The 20,929-nt window shown below is 47.4% G+C and overlaps 1 protein-coding gene across 10 annotated transcripts in view; it reads right to left on the bottom strand.

Annotated features, from left to right (window-relative positions):
• Kank1 (KN motif and ankyrin repeat domains 1) overlaps positions 1 to 20,929 on the bottom strand; it is a 205,128-nt gene that overhangs the window by 38,203 nt on the left and 145,996 nt on the right. The window contains exon 1 of one of the 10 annotated variants that reach the window (XM_042262115.2): positions 15,404 to 15,558. The exons of 8 other annotated variants lie outside the window; for them this stretch is intronic. The gene's annotated coding sequence lies outside the window, so the exon portion shown is untranslated. Of the gene's footprint in view, positions 1 to 14,115; positions 14,250 to 15,403; positions 15,559 to 20,929 lie in introns of those variants that run through there. One more of the 10 variants, XM_076561577.1, reaches the window with a different exon arrangement.

Genomic DNA, 20,929 nt, shown 5'->3' with positions numbered 1-20,929 from the left:
CAGGGTCGGTGAGAGGTGTAGCGCAGTCCAGTGGTGTTCTCTGGAGAACTCTGCTCGGTCTACATCCAGCATCCAGGATCACCAGGAACCAAGGGCGCCAGCACATCCAGATCTCAGGTCTTAAGGGCTCCTGTCTTGGTCCCGCCTCAGGGGCAGGCTATAGATAGGCGTGACAGATACTGGAAGCCTCACTGGGGGTAGTACTTCCAGGTCAAAGCTCGAATAGCTACCCACTACAGCTGGGTGCTGGGTAGAAAGAAGGGAGGCCTGGACCAGCACCAGTAACACCCAGGAAGGAAGGAAGACAGAAGTGGACAAACATCCTCACTTTTCAAAGCACATCAGGCCGAGGTAAAATGCATTCTTCCTGCAGGGAGGGGTGTGCAGTGACCATCAGGAGAACTCACATACGGAGGGGGGGAGGGGATGATCTGGGGACGTCCCCAGAGCAGAGGGCACCTCAACTCTGCAAGAGGGTACCTGAGAACCACCCAGTATATTTCCACGGTGGTCATCCCAGCAGGGCCTGCCTAAGCTGCGGGAAGGTACAGTTTTTGTTCTGTTGAACAAGGGCATGCGATATAAATGGTTCTTTATTCATAGTCAAGCAGTGGGCAACAAGAACCCATGACTAACAAAACAAAAAAACAAAAACAAAACAAAAACCCCAGCAGTGATAATTTAATGTGCAAAATGGGTCCACTAGAATTCCATGATTTCCACAGCTGCTGTTGACTGCACTCGACACAAAAATTCCCTATCGGGGCATGCTAGTGATCAAATGAAAGTAGAAATTAATTGCAGAAGCTGTCAGGTGAGCTCCAGCAGGGCCCGTGGCTTGCTCTCTGTGGGGCCTGTTCACAGGTACCTTTCCAGTTGCCTCCTGGCCGGCAAGACTGAGTGCCCCCACCCCCTCTTCCAGCAACCCATTGGCAGTGTCCTTGGTTACACCCTGCACATGACTTAAGAGGTCAGAGGCCAGGCAACAGCCGTGAGGGGAAGGAACATGGAAAGGGTCAGCCGCTGCTCCTGGGAACAAACTAGCGTATGGCTTATTAAAGGGTCCACTGGACCAGGGAGGTGCAGGAGGAGGCCAGTGGACCCTTGTGATCCAGTGGTCCAGTATCGCATGGCTGGCACAATCGTCCTTTGATCCATTGTTCAGAGTCAACAACAGATGCACCAATCTTTATCAATAACCTACAGGCATCTCACCAGCCCGACCCATGCCGCTTGCTCTCTAGCTAATGTTCACTATCTAGTTAGAATATTGGCACTGAATCAGCCCAGTTTCATCTCCCACACACAGAAGGGAGCTGCTTCTCCACCTTTATTCAGGAATTCCATGCTGGGCTAGAGAGATGGCTCAGTGGTTAAGAGCACTGACTGCTCTTGGAGAGGATCCAGGTTTGATTCCCAGCACCCATTTTACAGCTCCAGGAAATCCTGTCCTTTCTTCTGACCTCCTTAGGCATCAGGCACACACATAGTAACAGATACACACATGCAAAATACCCATACCCATAAAATAAAACAAGCAGAAAACCAAAACCAAACACTAAACCACACAAGAAACATTTTTAAGCTCTGTACAGCACAGCACACCTTTAATCCCAGCACTCTGAGGCAGGGGCAGACAGATCTTTGTGAGTTTGAAGCCAGCATGGTCTAGATATTGAATTTCAGGCCAGCAAGGGCTACATCATGAAGCCCTGTCCCCCCAAGAAACACAAAAAGAATTCTGTGCGACTTTAAGCATAAATAGGAAACAGGCCAGGTGACAAGGACAGTTCTGTGAAAAGCAGACAAGGTGCCCAGGCCGAGACGGATAGAGAGGGCACCAGCTACACTTTCGGGGATGTGTGGGAGAACTCTTGCCGGAACCCCAGCCCTTCCAGAGCTGACACAGGAAACGGAACCAGACTCAATCTATCCTGGGCAACTAACTCCCTAGAGAATACAGAAGTGTGGGCTGGAGAGGTGGCTCATCAGTTAAGACTACTTGCTGTCTCGCAGAGGACCTGTAGCAATCCCTCCAGGTCCTTGTGTCCAAAGGCTAGTTCCACACATAGACAGTACTCGGGCTCAGTTCGCCCCCACGCCTTAAGCATTTCTAGGGACTGGATTATTTCTTTACTTTTTGTTTGTTTGTTTTGGAGACAGAGTTTCTCTCCCGAGCTCATTTCTCAGCACTGACATGGCAGCTTGACTAACGACCTGTAACTCTAGGTCCAGGGGATCCAACGCCCTCTTTTGGCCTCCGTGGGCACCAGGCCATGCACATGGTGCACATACATACACAGAGTCAAAACACTCACACACATAAAATAAATAACTCTTTACAAAGAAAAGAAAAACACGTGAGAACAAATGTCCAAAGAGGGCCTGATTAGCAACAACACAAGAGAGATCCTGGACTCTGAGTAAAGCAAGAACCCAGAAACTCAAGCTTTCACATCTGTGTGAAATTGTCCCTAGTGCTACAATGACATCTTTGTGCCAAAGCCACGGGCTAGAGGGAAAGTTTTCACTGAACCCGGAGGCAAGTGCCGAGTTATTTTTTCCAGCCTGTCATGAAGGCAAATATTTTTCATAACACACAGAGCTCCACTTTGTGTCACAGCCGCCCCCACCCACATGTCACGTTCCCCTGTCTTTTTTTTTGACATTCCTACTTAGCCACCCAGGGACACAAAAGCTGTCGTTTTCAGCAAGGCAGGAAGTCTCAGCAAACTTCCCTCAGCATTAAAGAGACTCCACACACTGCCAGGCACAGAGCCCAGGAGCCATGGCAGAGCATTTATTTATACCCATTTTGGAATTTCCTGACCAGCTAACAGCCACAGCGTCGAATTCCATGACACGGAGCTCCATGAGACAGCAAAATCACCAATGAATGAAAGTGTGCAGCACGGATCTTAACCGAAAAACAGGCCAAGATGCTCCTCCCGTGCTCCCCCCCCGCCCCCCCAACTCTTTAACAAGTCATACCCCCACCTCTGCAACGCTGTACTAGAAATGGAGTTTCTTAACTGCAGGAAGAGAGCAAGGCAGCCAAGGTTCTGTCTCTCTTTTCTCTTCCCCAGCTCTCTAGTCACAGGAGAAAGTTCCCTTGTTATAATCTGAGTTAGGGGGCAGCAGCTGGCTTGGGAAGGAAGCGATGAGGTCTAATGCTGCCCAGGGCTGGGCTGGAGACTTCCTGAGGATATTCGGTTAGTCCTGAAATTCACCACTTTGGCCAAACTTAAGCAAGCTTTTGTTAAAATGTTAAATACTGACTGAGATGAAATTTGGTCAGGACCGCTCCTGGAAACTTTCCAGCTGTGTGTCCTCAAGATACACAGGTCGGGGGGTTATATGGACAAAAGCCATAGGCCACCATACTTTCCCACGAGGCTGTGTTGTTATTTTCCAAGAACTACAACTCCCAGAATCCCAGGAAGTTACCTGGACATTGGGCAGGTGTTATCTTTCAAGAACTACAACTCCCAGAATCCCAGGAAGTCACTTGATCTTTGGGCAGGTGTTATCTTTCAAGAACTACAACTCCCAGAATCCCAAGAAGCTACCTGGTTTTTGGGCAGGTGGAGCTTACAGGTTAACTTCAGGTCTAACAATTCTTGTTTAGTGCAACTTGGAATCCAAAGGCCAAAAACAGCATTTGTAAACCACAGCCCCCCCATCATGCTCTGTGACCCCCGCAACACACGACCTAGATGACATGAATTTCAAAGGCTGAGAATTAATTCCGGGACATGGACATTCTTTTCACTGAGGTGGCATCAGTGGACACGCTTTTGCTTCTGTTTTTAAAAATGAGTAAATTTGTGTCCCTGAAATGATTTAAGTTCATCACTTCAAGGGAAGAAGAAGAAAGGAAGGGAGGGAGGAAGGGAGAGAGGGAGAGAGGAAGGAAGGAAAGAAGGAAGGAAGGAAGGAAGGAAGGAAGGAAGGAAGGAAGGAAGGAAGGAAGGAAGGAAGGAAGGAAGGAGAGAGGGAGGGAAAGAGGGAGGGAGGAAGGAAGAAAACAGAAGAAAGGAGGAGGAGGAGGAGGAGGAGGAGGAGGAGGAGGAGGAGGAGGAGGAGGAAGAACCCCCACGTGTATCAACCAAAGCCTATAGCGTAGATGTGGCCCTGTGGAAGACTTGCTGAATTCCATCAGAGCACAAACAAGAGAAGCCAGTTCCAAGCAAGACCCTAGAGATCAGCCATGATTGGGGCGGCTGCAAGGGAAGAGGTGAGGCTTGAGAATTCACAGGCCATGTCCAGTTTCTCTGCGCATCTCAGGCCCCCACGCCTGCCCTCCCCCTACCCCCAGGCCCAGCCTTTTGCCTTGTCCACCCTCTTTCTAGCCGTGACCACACTGTGGGCTTTGTGTCTGCTCATCCTCCTGGCATTCACTTTTCTGTGAGGAGCTAAACCTTATTTGATATTTCAAGTTACTTTACTTATCACCTCCCTTAGGTAAGAGTTTAGGGGAGCCTCTTCATTTCACCCCACCTCTACCTGCAGTTTTGGACTAAGAAAAAAAAATGACGGCAAAGTGACAGCCGTCAAATGTGAAGTTAGTCATCCATCCTCAGGGCCCAGTTTTAAAAGATGCCCATCGCTGTAAATGCTTTTAGCATTTGCTCCCCACAGAGAAATTGGTTTCCATTTTTTAAAAAATAAAATTCTGTATTATAATGACATTACTTTAGCCAAAGCTAAGTATCGCTATCACAAAGCCTGTTACTGAGAGTTAAACTAAGGGGCTGACGAGGTGGTTGAGAGCATTGGCTGCACTCTTAAGGCTTGATCCCCAGCACTGACCCTGTGTGGCTCACAACTGTCTGTAACTCCAGTTCCCAGGAGATCCAACACCCTCTTCTGGTCTCCTTGGGTATTTCACACAAATGGGTGCACATACATGCAGGCAAAACACCTATATACATACAACAGAACAATTAAACTAGGGAAAGCATCCGAATATGGGGTTTCTTGATCCCACGAAAGCATTTGGCTACATTTTTATCGATACACATTGTGCTCCAGGAAGAATATGATTTAGTATAGAAAGCAGTGGGCGCTATTTGGCTTCTGTGGCCGGTGTCTGACGCTGCGCAGAGTCACCTTTGTGCATCTCCATGAATTCTGTCTGGCAGGGCAAGAGTTATTGTATGCAAATGAACGTCTGGTGTTTTGTCAGAGGATGACAGAGGCTGGGAAGGGAAACTCCTGAGACTGAGTTGCACTCGCCTGGAAACCATCAGTCACAAAGGTTCCCACTGCACAGAATGAAAGGACCGTTTTCTTCACCCTTCAGGCAAAGAGCTGAGGGAGGAGAGGATTCTCTGAGGCTGCTTCTCTGAGGGGTGGGGAGGAGCCAGGAAAAGGGACTCCCGAGAAGGACACTGGCTGCTGACGCCAGGCTACTGTGGCGGCACAGGGCTAACTCTACACCAGGGCTGGGGCTTCAGAGCTCTGCAATTACAGGTCGACACCTCCGGCCCCTCAGCTCTGCCACACCATGGTACTGCCACACCAAGGCTGTCTCCTGGTAGTCTACCCCTCATCAAAGCCAAGAGCGAAGCGGAGTGCTAATGTGATCCCATGGTGGATGCCTCTGGATGCTTGTCCCATGCGGTGACCTCCCTCCCCTCTCCTATGCCCCTTCCGGCTTAAGCACGTCACAGAGCCCTCCCGGCCTCACCCTACAGCAGGAACAAATGTACTAGCTGTCATTCCTGCAACAGCCTGCCCACATGCTTCCCACCTCTGCCCACCGCCCACCCTCTGTCACTCTGCCGTCATTCACCCGGAGCTGAAGTACCTTTCCAAGGGCTTCCCCAACGCACGACCTCATCCATCTTCACAGCAGCCCTACAAAGCAGGTGTGACCATCTCCACATTTCACAGATGGGCTCGTGTCACGCACACACAGTACCCTTCCACTGAGCCTTGACACTATATTGTACTGCCCAGCCAGACATACTCCATCCTGCAGCTTTTATGGAGGCAAAGAGGGTCTGGGAAAGGGGGCTGGCACTTCAGAAACATGGGGAGGATTAAATACAGGCAGGTTTCTGCAAAGAAATTTCCTTCCAATTTCAGAAAAAAAATTCTGATCTAATACAGCCACAAAACTAAATATTAATCCCTCTTCCATCACATTATTAATTAAATATTAATTTTCCACCACAAAAAAATCCTTGATCTCAAGAGTTTAACTGAGGAAAAGCATCTGGATGTAGTGTCTTGATGCTGTACAAACGTTCTGCTAAAGTTTGGCTTGATGATACTGTGTTTGGAAATGATATTTTAGGGACTTGCATCTATTCTTTCCTCTCTGAGTGAGGGTCACAGCTTATTTTTCTCTGGAAAATCTCTTCTTATTTCCAAGGGCCAGCCAAAACCTCAGCTCTGGGGGCGGGGAGTGTAGCCCAGTGGTGGAGGTCTTGCCGAGAATGCCCAAGGCTCTGGGTTCAATCCCTAGCACTGAAAATAAATACAACCCTCCCCTCTGCCGTGGCTAGACTTTATGTCAACTTGACACAAGCGTCACTGGACAGGAAGGAACTTCAGCTGAGAAAATGCCTCCATAAGATCAGACTGTACGCTAGCTTGTGAGGCATTTTCTTAATTAGTGATTGATGGGGGAAGAGTCCAGTCCATTGTGAGTGGGGCTGCCCCTGGGCTGGTGGTCCTGGGTTCTGTAAGAAGGCAGGCTGAGTAGTCATGGGGAGCAAGCCAGTAAGCAGCACCCCTCCATGGCCTCTGCATCAGCTCCTGCCCCAGGTTCCTGCCCTGCTTGAGTTCCTGTTCTGACTTCCTTCAGTGATGAACTATTACCCGTAATTGTAAGTGAAATAAAAAATCTTTCTCTCTAAGTTGCTTTTGGTCACGATGTTTCATTACAGCAACAGAAACTCTCTCACCATCCCCCAGTGCCCTCTGAGGTCAGTCCTCATCCCCTTATCCGCCTCTCCCACCATGGCACCCAGAGCAGTGTGCCCCCACTCCATCAGGGCATACCCCTTACATCCTCTCTCTATAAATCAGAGAGAGCTCTGTCCTCTCCATCATAGACAGGGCTGTGTCCTCGGCTGTCAGGTGTGTGTACAGACCAAGTTCAACTCCAGCCCTTCTCAGGGAGCAAAACTCAAAAGAGTATTTATTTCCTTTCAAGGTGTCTGTGAACATGCCAAGGACTCAGCCCATGCCCTCATTTCACAGCCAGACAGAACTCTGGGCACAAAGAGGTGACAGTCACTGACTTTCACTCTGTCATTCCAGGAGCTGGCACCAAGTTTGGAACCTCCCAGAAGTTCCCAGCCCCTGGACACTAACAAGCTACTTCAGGCTGTTGTTAGATGCCGACCTCCACACCCACCGTGAATCAGACCTCCTGGGGCCTGGCCCAACGTGGGCATCAGCAGTTTCAAAGCTGCCCCAAGGATTCTGTCCTGCTGCCAAGAGTGAGAACCATGCAAAGTTCTTTTTGGCTTCGGGATTAGTGCCGGGTTAACACACCCCTTAAACAACGCAAGCACCCTCATGGTACCTGAACTGAAAGGAAAGGGGTGTTAAGGAAGTTGGGGGATCCAGAGAGAACCTGTTTCTTTCTCTAGTGACTGTGCCCACTGGGACATCCATGTTCAGTGTTGCTATAGCGCCGGATTTATTTATTTATTTATTTATTTATTTATTTATTTATTTATTTATTTATTTATTTATTTATGGTCCCCAAAGAAGCTAAAGCAATTGGTAGCTATACCAAATAAATTAATTAAAAATATCCAGGCAATGAGCTCAAATGAAAACAATGGGTTGGAGAAACAGAACATGGCCTCTGCCACCACGTGTCCTAGGCAAGGACACCTGATACCCCTCTGTTCCAATGTCATTCCTGTTTCTATCACTTTCCTTTTCTTATCTTTCTTGCCCCCTCTGGTTTCATGAAGCCCTGTCTGTCCATGAACTACACAGCCGAAGACGACCTTGAACTTCTGATCTTGTTTATAGGCACAGCACCATCCATGCCTGGTACTGCTGCTGGGCTTTGTACATGCTAGGCAAGCATGCTACCAACTGGGACCTACACCCCCACCCAACCCCGCCCAAGGCCTCCTTTTTTTATTTGACGGTGATTTTCCTCTTATAAACCCATGGAAGGAAAAAAAAATACATATAACTCAAGTTTTAAAAAGATTTAATTCATTGCATATTGATTTGGGCATCTTTCACATTTAAATTTAGCTGTTCAGCTAACGAGATGTTTTATTGAAAAACGGAATAGTGACAAGGACAATATCCAAACAAGACCCTCATATCCTCACCACCATTTCCCTGTGTACTCTGCAGAACCTCTCTGCTGACCAGTGTTCATCCCTAAAGGGGCAGGTTGGAAGGAGAACTCTCTGCATTTCTTCTCGGAGGCGCTAGGCTGTATGGGAGATTTCCTCCGAACATTCAAATCTCTTACTGTCCTTTGCCTCTCCTCTCCCCTCAGACTGGTGATGGGGTGTGGGTGTAGATCTCTGGGTGTCTGGAGAACTGTACAGAGGAAAATGGTGGGTGCGGTTCCTTCCCAGAGCACTGATGCTCCTCGGCTCACCTCTCACCAACCAAGGGGGTGGCGGGACTTGCAGAGGATTAGAAGGCAAGCCAGCAAGGCTCTGCATCCTCGTGCCTTCCTTGGGGTGTAGACCTTGCTCCACCCTGGGTGTTGGGAGACGGCTCTTTTATATGCCTGGATTAGCAAGACCTGTTCATGGGACCTAATGGAAGGGCAGACTTTCCCAGAGAAGCCACCCAGCATGCAACGGGAGAAGGGTGTGTCCTGGCAGCAAAAGGGGCGTGGTTCTTCTCAGGAGAGTGACAGGGGAAGAGGACACTATCTCGATGTCCTATCTGAAAAGACAAGAACAAGAATCCTGTTCTGTTATCGCTTTTCCCTAAGCAGGGGCCCGAGCTGGGGCCACACTGGGTTTCCACATGTCCTGCTGTCCCCCATTATTATCCTCATGAGATTAAAGGTAGAGATGTGGGTCTGTCTAGCCAAGATTTAAGATCAACATTCCAGTTGTACTTTATCTTTTTACTTTGGGGACTGGGGGCCTTACCAGCAAGCATTCTAACCCCGAGCCACATCCCCAGCCCCGTGTTTACATTTTATTTTGACCCAGGGTCTCCTAAGCTGTCCAGGATGGCCTTCAACTCAATTGGTAGCCTAGGCAGCCCTTCAATTTGCAATCCTCCAGTCCCAGCCTCCTCGGTGTCTGGAATTACAGCCTGTGTCACCAGGCCTGGCTAAAACCAACATTTTAAAAAGGTCAAATGGCAAAAATCACCTGTGGGGCACAGAAAGAAATACGGGAGTTAAAACCTTAAACATTCACAAGGACTGTCCGCAAGGCTGTGAAGGAGCAACAGTAGGGACTCTTTACTTCCTCACATCTTAAAGAAGATGCAGAGGCTGCCCCACGAACACAGTGGGACAGAAGTAGGGCAGACCACACTCCCAGAGTCCCCAGCCCAGGTCTCACCCACACTTCCAAGGAGTCCCCCAAACCAGATTAAATTAGCCCGACCAAAGCGAGTCCGTTGGTCCTCTGCCTCCTCCCTCTGGCCGGGTTGTCAACAAAGCAGTGAAAGGAGCAAAGGAAGAGGCCAGGGGAGCTGGAAAGAACTTTCCAGAGAGCCTCTGCAAGTCCTCCAGGGGACGGGATTCACTATGCGCTCAAGCCACTCTGCCCCTCTGCATGCCGTCTCCCTCCCCGGTGACGTCACCGAAGGCAGCCTTCGAGCCGAGGCTGGGGAGCAAGCAGCTACTGACCCACAAGAGGTGGAGTGGCAGTTAGTGAACTGTTTGGTTCACCCAGGTGGACAGACCAAGTGTGAGCTAGCAGAGCAAGCGACTCCGGAGAACAGGCTGGTAGACAACAGGCTAGGGGCTGGGACGGTGTCGGACTGGCAGGGGGCAGGGCCCATTTCAGTCCCACAATTCCGCCCTCTGCTCCGAAGCATGCGCCCAGTGTTAGCTGGCACAGTGCAGGGGCTCTGAAAGTGTGGCTGACCAGGGAATCTGCTGGTCCACAAAGCCAGGGAGGACAAGTCTATAAGGACTATGACACATTCCTACCTCTCGTCACAGATGGGGGAGGCATACAACCAAGGCACACGACTCATTGAAAGCAGGGGATGGCAATCATTTGACAGAAATACAAAACACTCTCGGAATTAAGAAAAGCGGAGATGAAGAGCTGGAGCTGGGTCCGCGGTGAAGAAAGAGCCTTGCAGCTCTTCCAGAGGACGGGGGTTCCTAGCACCCATATCAGGCATCTCAGAAATGCATGCAACTCCAGCAGCAGGGCATCCCGCACCCTCTCCTGGACTCCAAGGACGCCTGTCTGCACTCACCCACATACCCACAGATACACATAATGAAAAAATAGTTTTAAAACTCAAGAAAAGATGCTGAGAAATAATTTTAAAAAGGAAAGAAGAATTCCGCAGCATCCGGCAATGAACATTGCCGGTAGAGCAAAGAGTCGTGGGGTTTGAAGGCTATGAAGGGCCTGTATTCACAGGCGCAGGAAAGGCTTTCAGGCCCAGAGAACAGTGCAAAGCCACAGGCTGGGGAAACAGCCCTGGGATGGAGCAGACGCTTCTCCTCTCGCACAGTTGTCTGGCCTCTCAAGCCCCAGAAGATCCACCGTGGTCTCCTCAGGCACCAGGGCTGGCGGTGGCAGAAGCAGACAATGGCTTATGTCAAAACTGGCCCCAAACAAAGGTCAAGAGTTCAGAAAATAGTTCTAAAAGTTAGTGGGGGGAAAAGTATCTGAGGAGACAGGAAAAAAAAAAAAAAATCAAAGAATCTTGCCAATCATCCCTAACCAAACAAAACCACAACCTAGCGAGAAAAAAGAAGAGAAGGAAATGCTTTTCCAGGGCCCGGGCTGGCTCATCACACAAAAGAGGGATGGATGCAGCACGCTTCTGCCTAACACATCTCTGGGCGGGTATTTTAAAGTGAGCCGCCGAAGGAACGGGCTTTCTGAATTCAACTATCTGCAGTTTCCCACCACTCTGCCTGCGAGTCCCTGAACGAGACTTCAACTTAAACTCACCACTAACGGCAAGGTTTTCCTTCTCAATGTCACGCTGTCCGGGGAATACCAAAGAATAATTCTACAGAGGAAAAGCCCCCCAGCCCCGAAATCCCTTTAACCTTCTACACCTCTATTTTGGCATTCTTTATTTCAAGTCAGTACTCTGAGGTGTCGTGGGTTCCAGCTGCTACTTTCTGGTGCCCGGATAAAGTCCCAGCGCTGTCTTCAGAGGACAAATAGCCACAGCTGTTTCTGCGGCTGCCGAGAGTGTGGGAGGAGAAGCATGGGCTCACTGTGGCCCTTTGGGATAAACAGAAAGGTGAGGAGACCCAGAATTCAGGACACACTGGGGCCATCTCCCTCACACTGCCTGTCCCTGGGGCAGATTTGGAAGCTACACAGAACCTGGTGCTAGTGGAAAAATCTGGTGGCACAGGGCTTCATGTTTTGCAACTTTTTCCTGTAAGCTACATTGTTGGAATCATTTCACAAGCAAACCGTGCCTCCTCCCCAGCTGGCCTACAGACTTCCAGGTCTCCACCCTGGAGTGTTGTAAATGCCAGTGCATCATCAGGCTGATTCACCATTTGCGGGCCGGGCAGCAGCGAGGGTACGTGCTACAGAAACCTAAGCAGGTACTTCAGTATCCTCTCTGCCAGGGCATGGGAAGACAAACCAGCCTTTGCCATCAGTCGGAGGGGAGCAAGGGAGCAGTCTGTGACCCTAAATTTTCCTGGTGTGTCCCCAGTTGAATACAGCACCCCAGCCCATCGAAAATACTGAAGGACTGAGAATGAGCTGTATCTTGGCGCGTCTCTGGGCTTACAGGAGGAGGCTGACTGAGAACAGGATGTAAGTGTTGACACACCAGTAGTATTACAAAGATAGTAAGCACTAGGTTTGTGAAGGACTGGAAATACTCAGCACGCAACCCCCCCATCCCCCGTTTCTAGCTTAATTCATTTGTCTCTTTTCTTGCAGGAAACTCTAGCATATACCTGTGGCAGAAAAACAATATGCCTTGAACTAATGGGCAGCTCGTACACGAGGAAAGGACTCAGGAGGACAGGGATGGGAAAAAGGGACGGGGGCATGCTCAATTGATGTTTGCACAAAACTATCTGTAAAGCCTGATGAGGTTTATCAACTCAACCAAATATTATGTGAATAAATACAGAAGCCATGGGATTCTCTTATGGTTCTACCTAACAAGGAACAATTTGATTTTTAAATATGTGTGTGTGTGCACATGTGTGGAGGCCAGGCAGGTGTCTTCCTCTACCAATCTCCACCATATAAATACGTTGTTTGTTTCTTTGAGAAAGGCGGGGTCTCATTGTGTAGCCCTGGCTGTTCAGGAACTCACTATGTAGACCAGGCTGGCCTTGAACTCACACAGCTCTGTCTGCCTCTGCCTCCCGGGTGCATGCCTGACTCTATTATGTCTTTAGACTGGGTCTCCCCCTGAACTCACTGATTGGCTACTCTGGATGGCCAGCACACTTCAGAGATCCACCTGCCTCTGCTCCACCAGCCCTCGAGTTACAGGGATCTGCAACCACACCGGCTTTTATGTGGATGCCGGGATCTGAACTCAGGTCCTCATGTCTGTGCAGCAAGGCCCTTTACACACGGAAACACACCTTTCTCCAGCCCCAGAAAGTGTATATATTCAAAACACAAACGATCACTTGGAGAGAAAAAAAAACCTCCTTCACTTACATGAAGTAACAGAAAAGGATCTCAAGTGAACACAGTAGCTGTGTCTTTCGATAGCAAACTGCTTCTCTGAATGCTTAATTCCTTCATAAATAAAGGTTTATATGCTGAAGATGTAACAAGTCTGCAACCCTTGATCCAGTGAAGGAACTGTCAATGGATCCTTCAAATCTGGCTTGCATAAAACAAGGGAGAGTTGGACTCCAGAGGTTGAATTTTCTAATTGCGTTAAATCCACAAACCCAACAGGTAGCCAGCCCCTTGACCAGGCTTCCCTGTCTATAGTTCCACTTTCTGTTGATGAGAGAGGACTGAAGAATACCACTTAGTCTGAATTCTAGTTGTTGCTGGTTCTAAGAACTGCTCGGAGGAGGAATCTGGCCACTGTATTTTTAAAAACCCTCAAAATAGAAGCATAATTATTTTTAAGTGGGGCGACCACTTGTCTGAACAGAACTCCCTGCTGAGATCACCAGTGCTTAGCCACAAATGGGCCACATATTTTTAAATTTCTGATTTCAGTCTTTCTAATAAACCGTATAGCCCCAAAGCTGAACCCAATTTGTCTTCTAAACACGAGCACATTTTCCCAAGCAAATATGAAAATGAATGAGCTAATGAATAGCTCACTCAGAATACATTTTGCAGAGAAGCCAAGAAAGAAAAAAGGAAACCGTACCTTGTTTGGCCTGAGAATGTTTGAACTCAGGTCCTCGGGTTTGTGCACGTTGGCACTTTACACAATGAGACACTTCTCCAGCCCCAGAAAGTATATTCAAAACACAAAAGATCACCTGGAGAGAAAAACCTTCCCTTCCATGAAGTCACTGAAAAAGAACCCGAGTGCACACAGTACTTGTGTCTTTTGATGGCAAATTGCTTCTCTGACTATCCACAGCAGTCTGAATTAATCCTGTAACATCTGATTTCCAGACCCACAATAAAGATTTTATTAGTGAAGTCTATTCAAGGCAACTTTAATACATTTTTTTTTCCAGAAAAGAGTATTTATCACTTCCATGAATCTGAGGACTATGCTTATATTCTTCATGCCAGATCAAATCAAACAGCTTTTTCACGGGAAAGAACTCCAAAACAGAGACTTGGAGCTTTTGTTGGTCGTTTCCCTCTCAGCTCATAAAAACCTCTCGGAGACTGTACGAAGGAGATGGCCTGAAATTCTCCAGGATACAGGAAGAAGGCAAACCCTGGAAAAGGTGAGCTGTCCATGGATGGACTCCACTAGCCCACTGGAGCCAGTAGAAAGCACAGAAGCCAAATCGTAATAAATGGCAATACTCACGACGGGAGTCCTAGAGTGTGGAATTTCCAAACCCTGGTGGCCGGCAAGGGCTGCGCTGGCTCTGTGCCGGCTTCCCGGGCTCTTAGAGTCACCGCAGCAGAAATCTGCAGCTCAGGCTTTCTTTGCCTTGCCCCGGGAGGAGCCCTTTTCTCTCCTTCCTACGCCCAAGGAGGCTGGTACTCACCAGTCCCAGCTTAGCTGCAGCCCTAATCGCCTGCTTGAAATCTGATGCTTAACCCATTAAGACTGGGCAAGCCTGCCAGAAAGAATGATTGGAAGGTGAAGCTGGCTCCAGGTTAAGGCTGGAGCTTGAGAGTTAGCACAACAGGCAAGCCCTGAGCAGGGAGGATCTTCCACAGCCTCTCCGGGGTGGGGATCAACTCTGGGGTTCTGCTTAGCCACACAGGCAAGACTCCAAAACCTAAGCTCTTCAATTTGTAACTAGTGTTGGCATTTTAACAGTTATAAAATTCAAAACTACTTGACTTAAAAAAAAAAAGCCTTGTCAAAGACCATTACTATAAGAAAAATTATTTTATTTATGACCTTCGGTGTGGAATTAGCCTTCAATAAATTAATATCTAAGTTTTATTAAAAGCTGAAATGCACAATTAAATCCAATAAATAAACATATCCAATGCTAGGAAGGAAGTTCATGGTACACTAAAGAAATATAAAGCATTAGACACGTTAATTTAACTCAATGATGCAATGCACACTAATGTGCATTAAAAAGTAAACTATCAATACAACCTTTATCATGCATATTAAGAACCCAGCCAGCATTAAAGAAAAAAAAACCTATTACCATAATCCCCATCTTAGAGGACATTTTGTTTTTAATCATCCTACTTTCCAGGTGTTAATAAATTTGCTGAAATACATACATCTCCCTTGGTCTGTTTTCTCACACCATCTTGAGCAGATATTATATACACTGTCAATGTCAACACAAGGCAGCCTCGCCTTAGCCACTGACTCACTGTGCGAGCGTCACAAGTTGTATTCTGTCATCTGAGAGGAGGGAAGAGGGGCCAGACAACTGAAATCGAAGAGACCTCCTCTAGCTCCTACCTGTATTTTTATGTTAAGAAACTCAGGTTTTTTCTGAGAGTTTGATGACACTGTTTAGGGGAAAATATATCACTCAAATCAGAAAGCACATCTAACATCAGATGTTACAAACAGAATCAAGAGACCCCGGGAAGTCACAGAGCAAAGCAGTTTGAAAGTAGTTTAAGCTCTGCACGTAGGGCCAGAGTAACTGAATGGCAGGGGTGGCACTCACCATTACAAACACAGAGCCGCTCTGCTGTGTCCTTTCTAAAGATGGTCTCAGCAAACACCACAGTGAGTCCAGGCAGGCTAGTCAATGCAGAGTAGTGTTTAAACTTGAAATTCCAGCTGCTAGGCTCACCTTCAGTGGGCTCAGAGTTCTGTTTGAGAAATGCGCCTGCCCAGAAAAAATATTTACACAGCCCAGAGTGGGCTGTGGGTGCCGCGGCCAGTTCTGCCTGCCCTGCAGGAGTCTTGGGCTCTGTCTGCTTGACCCAGCCCTTATCAATGCCCTTTGTACCTCACTTGAGATCAGCGCAGAGACAAAATCCACAGCCAAAGCACTGCCCAGGCTAAGCAGATTCAAGACCTCTGACAGTTACTGAAGTCATTAAAAAGCTGAATTCGGTAACTCCGTTTCTGTGAAATCACTCAGGAAATCATGGAAGAGGAGAAAATTGGCGAGACAAGAGGAAGCTCTCTGCATTATATCAATGAGGGAACTGTACGGCAATCTTCATTCCAAACACCCCAGCAAAAAGCGAAGAGTAACCAAGCTGCTAGAAATAGGGCCAAGAGTATCAGGAAGCCGTCACAAAGATTAATTTCAAGGCTATTTTCTATGAAGACTGGGCAGATGCAAAGAGTGTCAGAGCCAAAGCTGCATACTAAAATGTACAAAAGCTTACTCAAGTTTGTCCGTCAAGGAAGGGGAAATGCTAAAAATAAGACCTAGTATGGGTTTATAAGTACTCCCCCTTTCTATTTTCCTAACAAATTTATGAATGCTATCAAATTAATTTTAAAAAATGGAGTTAAAAAATATTTTACGTGTAGAAGTGTTTGCTTCACAGATATCTGTGCACCACTTGTGTGCCTGGGGCCCCGCAAAAGCCTGAAGGGGGCATCGATCAGATACCCTGGAGTTGGAGTTACAGAGGGTTGTGAACTATCATTCGCGTGCTGAGAACCAAGCCTAGGTCCTCTGCAAGAGCAGCAAGTGCTCCTGAACCCCTGAGCATCGCTCCAGCCCCAATAATTCAAAATGGTTAATGCAGTCAGTCAGTGAGCGAGCAGCCCTCGTAAGGAAGTAGACATCCGAAGAAAGACACGCAGGTTGACAAGAGGGAGAAGCCATAAAGGAGGGAAGGCAACCATTAGCAAACACAAGATGGGAACAAGGGCCAGAAAAGCCACTTAACCAGCCTCATCCACTCATTCCATTTAACCGTCACACAGGAGAACACGCTTGCACCAATGTCTCAGCACCTGTCAGGGTTCCACACGAGGGCACCAGAGCGGGAGTTCATGACAGGGACAACAAGGCCAGGGCGACTGGCCTGTCTCCTGACGTCTGACTAGGTCTGGTGTCTTAAGAAGTGTTCTTCCAAACCAGGTGTGAGGACACATGCCTATAACACCAGCAGTTGGGAGGAAAGAGGACTGAGCTCAAGGGCAGCCTGGGAGACCCTGTCTCAGAAGAACCACGGAACAATGCATGGCAAAGTCCACAGCTTTGCTTATTTTTGCCTCACACCTGTCTCGTGAAGAAGACAAGACACGGGTTATTATTATCTTCATCTGACAAATCAGCCACTTGTTATTTGGCTTCTAAAGGAATCCTAAGGTCTAATTAGAGTTTCACAACATTAATTAGTGTTCAGAGAGGTATCAATCAGGGTAGCCAGTTTACAACACGACTTGGGAACTTGGGCGAAGAACAGACTGTCCCCATTTCAAGACCCCGAAGAAATGCAGCTACCTTCCTAAGCAAGGATTCCCGTTTATTGCCTAGCTAGTTCTGGAAGAGCCAAGCTCACAAGAGCAGACTCTGCAGTCACTGGTCATGTTTTGGACGGATGGTTACAAACTGTGCCAGTGGACAGAAGCGGAGCTCAGCTCTGCTAAGGGGAGATAGTGTCGTGAGGAGGACTGACGCAGAAAGGGGTGAGTGACAAGGAGATGGGTGCAAAAGGAAGGCATTTGGGTGGGGCAGGTTGGCCAGGTTTAGCAAGCAGAAGTAGATCACCAGTTAAATGTGAACCCCACACACACACCACTTCTGTGGTGTTAACACATGCTCTATTTTAGCATCCCTGCCCACAGGAGACCCTGGCTTCCACTGGATACAAACCCAGAGGGCAGAGATTCATGCCTGTTTTGTTCACTGCCAAATCCCTAGTACAGAAACAGTACCTGACACATAGCAGGCACTCAGCGATAACTGTGTTCAGGCAGAGTTTATTTATTTATTTTTTTAAAGATTTATTTATTTTATGTATATGAATGCTCTATCTGCACGCATATCCACACTCTAGAATAGGGCATCAGATCTCATTATAGATGGTTGTGAGCCACCCTATGGTTGCTGGGAATTGAACTCAGGACCTCTGGAAGAGCAGCCTGTGCTCTTAACTCCTGAGCCATCTCTCCAGGCCCCTAGAGTTTATTTCTTAAGCTGGATAGTGCAGGAAACATGTGCAGTCCTCACACGATCTTCACTTCTATGTCAGAACCATATCATAAGAATGATTTATAAATTACAGCATTGATGCACTTATTTTACAGTCAGCACCCTTTGCCCATTCTATCTCAAGGGTTCTGTGGAGAAGCTGGAACTTGGAAGGACACAGGACTGACTGCCCCCCTCACCCAGCTCAAACCCTAGGTGATGTCAGTGTGTGGTCAGTCTTTCTGAATGCAGCGGAGGGACAGTGTTGTTTGGTCTTGTAGTGCTTTTTAATGGTTACTTTTCCTTGATTCCTAGGAACATGAAAAGTGGTTCCTATTCACGTTCGATGAACCAAAAAGTTATTTTTTAGTGAAAGGATTGGGAGAACACATTTAAGGGAAATGTAAAAAAAAAAAAAAAAAATCATAGACAAGCCGGGTGGTGGTGGTGCACGCCTTTAATCGCAGCACTCAGGAAGCAGAGCCAGGCAGATCTCTGTGAGTTTGAGGCCAGCTTGGTCTACAGAGCAAGATCCAGAACAGGTACCAAAACTACACAGAGAAACCCTGTCTTGAAAAACAAAACAAAACAAAAAAACAAACAAACAAACAAACAAAAAACCATAGACATGCTTTCTTCCTTTCTTCCTTCCTCCCTTCCTCCCTTCCTTCCTTCCTTTCTTGTGGTGGTCTGCAAACGTGTAGCTTACATCTAAAACTTCTACCAAATGACCCAAATAAGTTACCCTTTTTCTCACAGACAGATCAGTACCTGGCCCCCACTAGCTGCCACCCCTCCAATATATGTAATGTCTTAGTTTTCTTTCTACTGTTGTGATAAAACACCATGACCAAGGCAGCTTGGGGATGAAAGGATGTATTTGGCTTATACTTCCAGATCACACTCCATTACTGAGGGAAGTCAGGGCAGAAACCCAAACATAACCCTAGTCAGAACTGAAGGGGACCAAGGAAGAATGCTGTTTTCTGGCTTTTTTCCCCCTCTGACTGGCTTAGTTTCCTTTCTTGTGTACCTCAGGAGCACCTGCCCAGGGGTGCTATTACCCACAATGGACCGGGTCCTCCCCACATCTGCTATCCATCAAGAATGCCCCACAGGCTTTCCTAAGGCCAAGCTTAGGAGCCATTTTTCTCAGTAGAGGCTCCCTCTTCTCAAATGACTCTAGCTTGTGTCAAGGTGGCAAAAAACTAATCAACACACAAAACTAACTTTTAAAAAGAATTATTTTACTTTTCAGTCATGATTATGTGTATGTGGGGGCATGTACGTGTGAGTGCAGACCGTAAGGGGAACAGAGAGGGAGCTGGGACCCCTAGAGCAGGATTTGCAGGTGGTTGAGAGCTGCTGATGCACACAGACAGTTGCTGGGAACTGAACTTAGGTCTCCTGAAAATTTTTCCCAGCCTCTCAAAACAGTACGTTCATAATTAGCATACACTTTTGCATTTTAAACCATGGGCCAGTATTTCTTGTGTAATACAAGATGAGAGGGGAAAACACACAGAACAATGGTTTTGATAAGAAAAATCTTTATCGTCAAAAACATTTAAAATGTGAACGTTTGGAAAGAAAGAAAACTATTTTTTGGGTGGTAGCAGTACCAAGGATTTTGGATTTGGATTTATTTTTTTTAAGATAATACAACACTTCTCTACATTGTAGCTAATAAGCATCACATGCACACAAATCCATGTGTATTAATTAATCAATTGTGGGACTGATTTGCTTAAAGCAGCAGTTCTCAACCTGTGGGTCATGACCCCTGGGGGGGGTCCCGAATGATGCTTCCATAAGGGTCACCTAGATATTTACATTACAATTCATAACAGTAGAAAAAGTACAGTTATCAAATAGCAATGAAAATAATTTTATGGTTGGGGGGTCACCACAACATGAGGAACTGTATTAAAGAGTGGCAGCGTTAGGAAGGTTGAGAACCCTGGCTTAGAGACTCACTTGTACTAGTAGTATAAGCAAGGACTCTTCTTTTGCTTGTCTGGACCAGACACCTGCTCGCAGCAAGCATCCATACTTACACATCCTGGAAAACACGAATCTGAGGGCTTCCCCTTGCACTGCTCTTGATGCCCAGACCTAGTAGGCAGGAAACCAAGCACTGCCACCAGATACTGCCAGATCTCAGGCGTGAGGAAAAGGGAAGGGTGGAACAAGGCGAGGTCAGGAAGCGGAGAGGCAGGGGTGAAACAGAGCTCCACCATAGGAGCAGAGCGCAAACGCTAACTTAAGTCTCCTGGCTCCAAGTGTCTGTCCCTCCTGAACACGACGCTGCCATGTGAGGGTGCTCAGAGTCAGCAAAGCTAGAACTCTGGGGTCAGGCTCTGGAGAAGAACACTCTCTGCTGTCAATCATTCAGCTCCTCAGCAAGTTTTCATTCAAGAGAGGAATCGATACTCCGGAAGCTGTTTTACACAGGCTATCATCAGTTATGTATCATCTAATAGGATGACCGCCCACCCCCATTTATTCTACAAATTTCTCTCAAATCTTACAGAAGCAAACTGGTATTCAAAATATGCAGGTCTCTAACATAACCAAAGTAAGAATCTTTGTACAGAGTACAGGTCTTCATGATTTAAAATATAGCTCGTTACATATTCAACTAAAGAGCACAAAGTCTCTTCCTTGTGGCGACCAAGCTATGTTCTACTCTGAGTTACTTCATATTGTATGAAACAGTAGCTTTCAGGCTATGCCTTGTCCAGAGTGACTCCATTTTAGGAAGCACTGGGTGGCTCCATTTTTAATCAAATGCTGAGTCAGAATGAGTCTCCTCCATCTTAGACACCACTACTAGCACATTGTGAAGCAGGAAGCACACAACTTGTTCACCCAAGTAAAGAGTTGCTATGAACTTAACGAAGTTGATTGGGGACACGGAAAAGCCAGGCCCAAGAACTTACCGAACACCCCAGATCGATGATGACAACGACCCCCTCACCTGGCTCCCACAAAGGAGGGCACAGCGTCACCCAGGGACCTGTCATCTAACTGCCTGGTGCAGGCAGCACAGGATCAGGTCGATAAGCACTGGACTTCAGACTGTCC

Source organism: Peromyscus maniculatus, chromosome 1 (assembly GCF_049852395.1).
Source record: "Peromyscus maniculatus bairdii isolate BWxNUB_F1_BW_parent chromosome 1, HU_Pman_BW_mat_3.1, whole genome shotgun sequence".
Taxonomy (NCBI): domain Eukaryota; kingdom Metazoa; phylum Chordata; class Mammalia; order Rodentia; family Cricetidae; genus Peromyscus; species Peromyscus maniculatus.
The sequence above is the reverse complement of the archived record's forward strand: the minus strand, read 5'-3'. Positions and strand labels throughout refer to the sequence as shown.